We start from the raw sequence: 9,021 nt of genomic DNA, 5'->3' as shown, positions 1-9,021 counted from the left end.
CAGTAACCGGTCTAACACGTGCGTCAGGCACTTGTCTTATATAGGCGTTGCTGACCGCAATGTCGTATTCTGTCTGTTTAGATGTCTCTGTATTTGAATACATATGCGTATACCAGTTTCTTTGGCACTTCAGTGTATTTAAATGTGAGAAATTCTAGTACGTACCACTATATAACAACATACAAAACGTGTGTATTGAGCATAAACCAAAACTAGTTTTAGCAGAATTTTCTTTTCAGTGCCTCTTTTTCAGTCAGGGTACTGTCTCCGGTGACCTTGCACACATCGCAAATTTAATTTTTTTGTTCTTGATCGGCTGTTAACAGTCCATTGAAATTTTACATTAATTTCACTCCTCTTTCCACCATATAATGTGTCACCTTAAGACTTTTCGTAGCCTCTTTGGCACTAAGGTAGGAAGTGTTTGAATCCAAAGTAAAGGGAAACTTATTTAAAAAAATTTAAATCTTTGCTTAACTTCAAGTACAAACTCTTGACTGAAATGAACTCATCACTCCGCTGAGAGTGAAATTTCATTTGGAAACGTGTCCCAGTCTTTGGATAAGCCATGTCCCCGCAGTATCCTTCCTTCGAGGAATGCTGGTGCAAAATGTTTCGCAGGAGTGCTTTGTGAAGTTTGGAATGTAGGCGATGAGGTACTGACGGAAGTAAACCTGTGAGGTCGGGTCGTGGGTCGAGCCTGGTTAGTTCAGTCGGTAGAGGACTTGCCCGTGACAGGCAAACGTCCCGAGCTGGGGTCTCGGTCCGGCACAAAGTTTTAGTCTGTCAGGATGTTTCGCATCAGTAAACTATTCGCTGCTGAGTGAAAACGTCTTTCTGTAATATGATAGCAGTTGTAAAGGTTGAAATGTTTTGTAAATACAGCTAGCACAGAAACAAGTGCATTGATTAAAGGGTTTAGTGAAGCAGCATCTAATGAGAAAAAATGCACATTTGTCTGGTTTAAGCACTGAGAGGCCTATATTGCGCAGGACGCCAAGAAAGAATTCTGATGGAGCACAATGTCATGTCGTGTCCTACAGTTGCAAAGTTTGGATAGTAAAGGATTGAGAGACAGTTGAAATTCCTGTGTGTCACGCAGCACGTCTGTCAATCCAAGGCATTACAAACCGAATGCATCACCTTGGAATATTGACTAGCCACTACTACGGGGAAAGCATACATCGAGATCAGGTTAAGGGGAATTAGAGCGCCCTATCCTGACAATGTTAAATTTAGTGACTTGGCTCCCTGTATTTCAAAAACCACTGTAGCCATTGACATGAAAATTTTACATGAAATTAAACTGTATGTTCTGAGGCTACTGAACAACAATAATTGCATTTTAGCCCCTGCTTTCGGAAACACATTTTTTTAATTACACGGTTAAAATTTTGTGTACTTTTTTGTACGTTATCCTAAATAATTTTAATTATACATAACATAACGCTCTTCTTTTAGTTCAGTAGACACAGGATATGTGTGTTATTACTCCCTGAAAATGTAAATACTCTACTCGAATTTTTCTGAGATTTAGGGAAAAATGCAACAGAAAATGTAAAGTGGACAACAATTTAGGGAAAAAGTCTACAAATTATTTATAATTAAAACATGATATCAGCTCTCAAAGATTAAAATTTTAATTTTCTCAGAATCTTCCAAACTGTACTTGGATCGTTATTTCTGTGTACCCTTCAGTTATTATTATTGTTTTAACTGATAGTTGCAATAATTAGACAAAAGTAAATACTTATTGTCGGGTGTTTTTATGCCAAGTATGAGAAGTACTGAGGAAGGAAAGAAAAGTAGCAGGGGGGAGTGGGGAGCAAAATAATTTACATTCCAAAAGGAGGGGCCACGGAAAATATCTGGGAAGATGCGCTTTATACGACTGTTGTTTTATCCTGCAGGATATCCTTCACAGTTGGAAAGCTGTTGTCAGAAATCTACTTTCGTCTACTCTACTATACTGATGCGCCACGGTTGTTGGTGTGTGATGTAGCCTGACGCTTTTGTGAATCAATTCTGCAGCCTTGTTTCGTTGAAAGGAACCAAGGTAGATTGCGTTATCTACGCCGTGCACAGACGTAGATTGAGGCCTCTCCGCCATCTTGTTGACTCTTTACAAGTCTGTTTCTCCGTTAACCCTGTTTTAAACATACTGTATTAGCGTTGAGACGTTGAGGTGGTGTCGGTCCTGAGTATCTACTTTGAAACAATGTACTTTCGTGGATGAATACCTAACGTCAGTCAGTTGAAAACTTTATTTCTTAACTCCAGTCCTCACTCGACGAGCATTCTTTACGTCGCGGCAAACAGGTTGAACGTTTTATTACTGTTGTTAACTGTGATCGAAGAGCACCACTACAATGCGAGCTCTTCACTAAGGCTCACCAGTGTGGAGGAGGCAGACTTCACTTCTTCGGCGTAAGGGCATCTCCCTGTATTCTACTCTCCTTGCTGGAAACAGTTCTTTGCTTCAGAGCTCTACAATAAATTGTGGTTAAGAATGCAGGCTGTAAGTTTTCTGTATAATTTGGCTGGGATTCCGTCAGACCCTAGGGTTACGCTGAATTATCGCGACTGCAGCTTTTTTAAATCTCTATTAATGCTGATATCTAATCATTCATATTTGTAGGGCTATGACAGTTTTCCTTCATTTTCACTTGCTGAGAAACGTTCGATAACAGCATTTCGGCTTTCGTTCTGTTATGTGTTTCTGATTATGTACCGTTATGAGAAATTCAATTATCTTTTGGCGCCAATATGGTAAAATTTTCTTAAGGCTTCAGAAAATATTGTTTGGTTGAATTTTTGGACGGGTAGACAGTGAAGGCTCCCCGCAGTATACGTGTACACTGATCAGCCAGACCATCATGACCACCCACGTAATAGCTTGTACGTCTACCTTTGACAGGGATAACAGTGGCAACGCGTCGTGGCATGAAAGCAATGAGGCCTTTGTAGATCGCTAGAGGGAACTGGCACGGCATCCACACAGATGTCTCATAATTCCCTTAAATTACGGGGAGGGGGCGATGTGCTCTGACGCCCCATCGATCACATCCCAGATGTATTCGATAGGATTCAGATCTGGGGAGTTGGGACCCCACACATCAACTGGAACTCGCCACTATGTTCCTTGAACCACTCCATCACGCTTCTAGCCTTGTGACATGGCGCATTATCTTGCTGAAAAATGCCAATCTCGTCGGGAAACACGATCGTCATAAATGGGTGTACGTGGTCTGCAACCAATGTACGATACTCCTTGGCAGTCATGATGCCTTGCACGACCTCCATTTGGACTAATGGATGCCCACGTGAATGTTCCCCAGAGTATAACTGAGGCGCCGCCAGCCTGTATCCGTCCCACAGTACAGGTGTCAAGGAGCTGTTGTCCTGGAAGACGACGCGTCTGGAATTGGTCTCACCTTGGTTTCGCCACGTTTTGAAGAAGCCCACCACAACACTCTTCGAACACTCGACAAGTCGTGCAGTTTCCGGTTTCCGAAATGCTCGTGCAGAGCCTCCAGGCCATCACAATCTGCCCTCGGTCAAATTCAGACTGCGCCGTCCCCTATCTAGACACGGACAGCACGCTCGCGGGTACTGCATGCACCGTTCGTGCGTCTGACTAGCAGCCATTCCTCGCCAGGTGACGCTGTTGTCGACTTGACAGGTTAAAATCGATATTAGGTCGGTGATCATAAAGTTCATGCTAATCAGTGTGGCATTCAAACATGTTTCTATCAATACGTGTCTACATCGGTGTTGTGCTTTGCATTTTAAAGCACATACTTTACGACATCGTAATTCCGAATAACACACGTAGTGAAATATGGTATACAAATTTTTACCGTGCTCGTTTATGCAGTCAGCAATGCGTGACTTGGTAATCGATTCCACCGGTATATGCAAACAATGAGGTCACTAAAGGGCTTCAACGTACCTGCTCCCAGTGACGGGCTTTCTGGCCACTGATCGCATTATAAATAGCGGTTACTGTCATATCGCAGCCACCACTCATGATTTCCAGAGACTGATAATCATGCGCGGTTACGGCTACGTATTTTCCCAGAAAAGTCGATGCAATAATCCCTGCAGTTAAACATTCGATGGATCAGTGCGAAAGGTACATTAAAGATTAACGTTCAGTCGACATAGAGATAATTACAGTTCGGTCGGATCTGGATATTAGGGGAGCATGCTCGTTACTTTGTCGAATGTATCATTTTTGGTTTTTTGTGGAGGTATTGAGGAAGATCACGGGTACTAAAGCTGGAATGGCCGTGCTCCGTTGCTATGTAGCTGTTCCCAAGACATTGTCAGCTTTGAGAACGAACGATGTGACACTTTCGGAACACTTTATATTCCTTTTTTTGGAAGGAGCTGGTTTCAAATTCTGACGTACGTTTTCCACCGTTTACATGAAAAGATGGAGGTTCCGTTGACATTGCACCAGATGATTTTCTTAAACCTCTGAGTTCAGTCCCGTTTGCTGATGTGACTGTTTACCTCAGTATCAACGCGACGTCATACGTTAATTGTCCTTGCTTTTTCTTTTTATTGGTGTTGAATCTGGGCGGAAGCACGACGCGGTCACCCTTATCGTTTGAGGAAGAACCACCTTTTTTCACAGTTTCGGCTTCTTTGCTAATTTTACTTTAGTAAACTTAGCTTGAGTAAGCACAGAAAATTTATAGCAGTTTAATTACATTTATTAATGAAGATTTAAGAACTGCTGTACTTTAATTGTGTAGGTGAAAGTAGGGTAAAATGTGGTATGCTGGTCAAACCGGGCAGCTCCAAATTTCCGTAACTAGTGACGCCATCAGTTTGATAACATTCAGAGCTATTAGCAACCGCCATTCTTGTAGTTGTAAATAACCGTCAATAGCGGTCACCTGGTGCTTTTCCTTCTACAGGTTTTTAAGGTTTCTGCTAAAATTTTCTTCAATGTTGGTGCTTCTTGGAGCAGTATCTTGAAGAAGAACATTACTTAATAAAAAAAATAGGTAAGTAACTATTTTGATTAAACATGTTTTTCAGCTTGTTTCTATATCTGTATGGTGTACATTACGTGGATGCTAATTTTCCAACGCCATGGTTTTTTTTGTTTTTTTTTTTTTTAGGCTTGCACTGTGGTGCCAAGTCGGATATGCCGGGTGGGGCAAAACCGGGTTGGGAGACGATTCTCAAGCAGCCTCTAAAGATTGACTTGGTACAAGGATAAAGCAGAACTGACCTCTCCAAACAAAAATGATGTGGTAGTAGTTGTAGAAAAAGCCAGGAAAGATCAAGAAGAAAGGAAAAACTAAAAAAGAAAGCTTTTTTGGAAAGAAATAAAAGGTGAAAAAACAAAAAAACGGCAGTTGGAAAGACTAGATCAGCTTAAAAAATTGAAAAAAAGAAGATTCTGCTACTTCATGAGTCGAAGAAAAACGAGGCGAAGCATGTATATTTTGTAGTGGGCTATGGTCGGCGTCAGTATCAAAGAAGGGATGTAGAGGTCTCATTTTGTCGTATCTGGACCGTCAACAATTTTCCAGTGCTGCGGATTAAGACAACTACTTCGTCTGTGATTTCTGTTCTAATAAAGTGAGTTTTTGGCTTCTTATTAGGACCATTAATTGAGAACTTTCCCTATATTAATTAAATATTTTGAATTCTTCACAAATTAAAATTTGTCAAACATCAGTTTTGGTATTAAAGATTTGTCGCATCCCTTGGTAGTGTATTTAAGGATTTCTATAAGTTTTCATATACTTTTTGAAGTAAAAGAAAGCTTGTTTTTTTGTTTTCAAGCGTTTTCTATTCATTTAAATGTGTACCCAATTTCATCCCGTGAGTGGGGCAAAATTTGTTTGTTGTACCTTAACAGGTTTATTATTTTTTTGTCCTGCAATGATCTATTTTAAGCTGAAACCGTACTACTATTATATTGTTGAATCTAAAGTGTGTTCGGAAATTTCCGTTACAGACTTCCAGTAATTGTAGAGGGGACTGAGTAGACAATATTTTGAACTGTAATCTATCTCCGGAAACGTAACGTTTTGGCGCTATAGCCTTTTGAAAACATGTTCGCTAGGTAGGTATGCAACAAGGTAGTCACGCTATGATGTGCTTATGTCGAACTGGCTGATGTTATTTGACTTCTGTTCTACCTCGCTGACTTTGTTGGATCCAAGTGTCCGTGAGTGTTAAAGCAACTTGATTGAGTACTCATTTGCAGAATACATCTACGTGATCCTTCTGTTTGGCGAAGCTCACGGTAAACGAAGAGCTGGTCGTCGACTTTAGCAAGATCGTTATCCTCAACATATTACTCTATCGCATACCCTTTTCGCCACAACTACGCAACAGATCCGAGAAAGGAGGCGAGACTATGTTGCTCCAAGGAGATGTCGAACACCAGAAGTGGAAGAGACTGTACTGCATCACGTTCAATAGAACCCGACAACGAGTACACGAGAAGTTTCTTTGGTTATTAATGTTCAGAACTGTAAAACAAGTGATGTACTGGGTCACGCCTAATAAACGTCTTAAAAAAGTGGTCACGTTACCTACATGTTGTAGCACGGAAACGGTATATTTTAGGACGTGGGTTCCTATTCAGATGTAAAGTAATCATTCCCCTCTACAAGTCCTAGAAGTTTATGACGGGGATTTCCGAAACTCTGTATAAGACACCTGAAAAACTTTAATTTGCGAATTTATTGATCACTGACAATGATCTATATGAATTAAAAGATAAGGTGCCCAGTTTTACACTACATTCCCCTAAATGGCTGGCCATTAATACTGCAACACAAGGAAAGATAGTAAATAACGAAATTTTAGCTACAGTACATGTTCATTGTAGAAGGAAGAATACATTATCAAATTTGTAGGTGATTTTGTGGTGTACAGAGTGTACATAACTACCATCTCTGGCAGCAAGAACCGATCTAAGCCAACTCTGCATAGGGTCGAGCTGAGCTTGGATGACAGATACGGATACGTCATTAGGTCTCCTTCAGCTCTGTGCTAGAGTTCATCAGTTGTTGTAGCTGGCGAGTACTGGTATGCCAGCCACACTGCAAGTCACGACCAGATATTTCCAGTTGGTTGGAGTTGTGGAGATTGTGCCTGCCAGGTTAATAGTTGAACAACTTCTGTATGGAAGTTGCTCAGGACAGGATAGGCTCCCGAACCGCGCTGCAGCAACGGTCGCAGCTTCGAAGCTTGCCTCGGGCATGGATGTGTGTGATGTCCTTAGGTTATTTAGGTTTAATTAGTTCTAAGTCTAGGGGCATGATGACCCCGGATGTTAAGTCCCGTAGTGCTCAGAGCCATTTCAACCATTTTTGAACAGGACAGGCAACATGAGGATTAGCGTTATCTCGTTAAAGGTGACTCAGAGACGGCAATATGTTAAAAATAAAGACGCAAGAGTACGGATGTGTCACAAGAGTGTGTTACGGGGCGGTTACTGCTGTTGATTATTTATAAATGATACAGTGGATTACACTGGAAGCTGCTTGCCACGGTTCACGGCTGATTACGTTATACGGAGGGAAGTTACAACGCCAGAAAGCTGCAGCAGAACAAAGAGAGACTTAAATAGATTTAGATGCTACATATGTAGTGGCACACTACAAACTTTACGTTAAAATTAGGCAGACCAAAAAAAAAGACAAGTTTAGATACGGTTGGTGATGTTAAATATGTGATCTCTCACTGCAAATTTGACGTCACGACAAGTTTGCATTCGCTTCCAGGTCGGCAAAGAGGACATGATTATCGAGAGGTAAGGGAAAGTTTTCGCATTTCCTACGTGTCACATCGTAACTGAAGTGGAATATGAATAAGGGAAAAAACTGAACACACAACGCCTTTCGTTTCCTGATCGAACAGAATTTTCACTTTTGTCGAGTTACAGGCAGCCACAGGGGGAAAAAAGTGTTCTTAGTTGCAAGCACCTCAAACGTAGGGATGTGTGGCCCATTTTAGGGGAACAGAGGTTCCTGGATACAAACGCATCGGGTCGTTTCTGGTGCGGCACCAAAGCGAGAGGTATTAGCGACCATGATGCTGCTACAGTGACGGCGATCATTAGAGACGAAAAATAACCAAGAAAGACAGGAGTTACTCGCATTTGTTAGCAATGATAGCAGTCACAAAGAACCTACATACATAAAGACGCACTGAGATCGTTTATTTCAAATCAGGAAACGGAGAAAAACTATCGCAAAAATTGAGAGTTTCAAAACCACGATCTGCATAAAGATGCAAGTAAAGTAATAAATAACAGCAGATACACACTTTTATTTAATGGCAGCAGTAGAAGGAATGTTGCGAAAACAGAACTTGCTGACAATAGCCATACACTGAGGCGACGAAAGTCATGGGATGCCGATATGCACATATACAGATGTCGGTAGTATCGTGTACACAAGGTATAAAAGGGCAGTGCACTGGTGGAGCTGTCTCCCCCCCACCTGCTCTCGGCTGTGGTATGTCATATTTGTGCCAACTTTTTAGTGCTGTGTTTAAGTGAGTGTTCAGTGTTGTGCGTCTTTCCACAGTGTTGCGAACAGAAATCATGCTGTCGCTGGGTGTGCATTTTATATCTTGCGAACAGAAACCAGACTGTCGCCGTGTTTTTTTAACTGTCTGTCTGTTATTTTTCTGCTTCTTGTGTATTTTCTTAGCATCATCAACCCTGTGTTTTATGTTTTAAGTTCCAGAATTTTCTGCCATTTTACCTTTAAGTCACCGATTTTATCGCCAACTGTTATTTTTTTATTATCTTCATCTTTTTAAAAACAAATTCTGCAGGCTGAAGAGCGGCGTAGTAAGCTGCTGCCAGCCCGCCCCCTTCGGGGGGAATTGAAATTCAATAAAGAAAAAAAAAAGTGGAGCTGTCATTTGTACTCAGGTGATTCATGTGGAAAGGTTTCCGACGTGATTAAAGCCGCACGACGGGAATTAACAGTCTTTCAAAGCGGAATGGTATTGGAGCTACAGGCACAGGAC

The sequence above is a fragment of the Schistocerca piceifrons genome, chromosome 1 (genome assembly GCF_021461385.2).
Source record: "Schistocerca piceifrons isolate TAMUIC-IGC-003096 chromosome 1, iqSchPice1.1, whole genome shotgun sequence".
Lineage (NCBI taxonomy): Eukaryota > Metazoa > Arthropoda > Insecta > Orthoptera > Acrididae > Schistocerca > Schistocerca piceifrons.
This window is presented reverse-complemented; position numbering follows the sequence as displayed.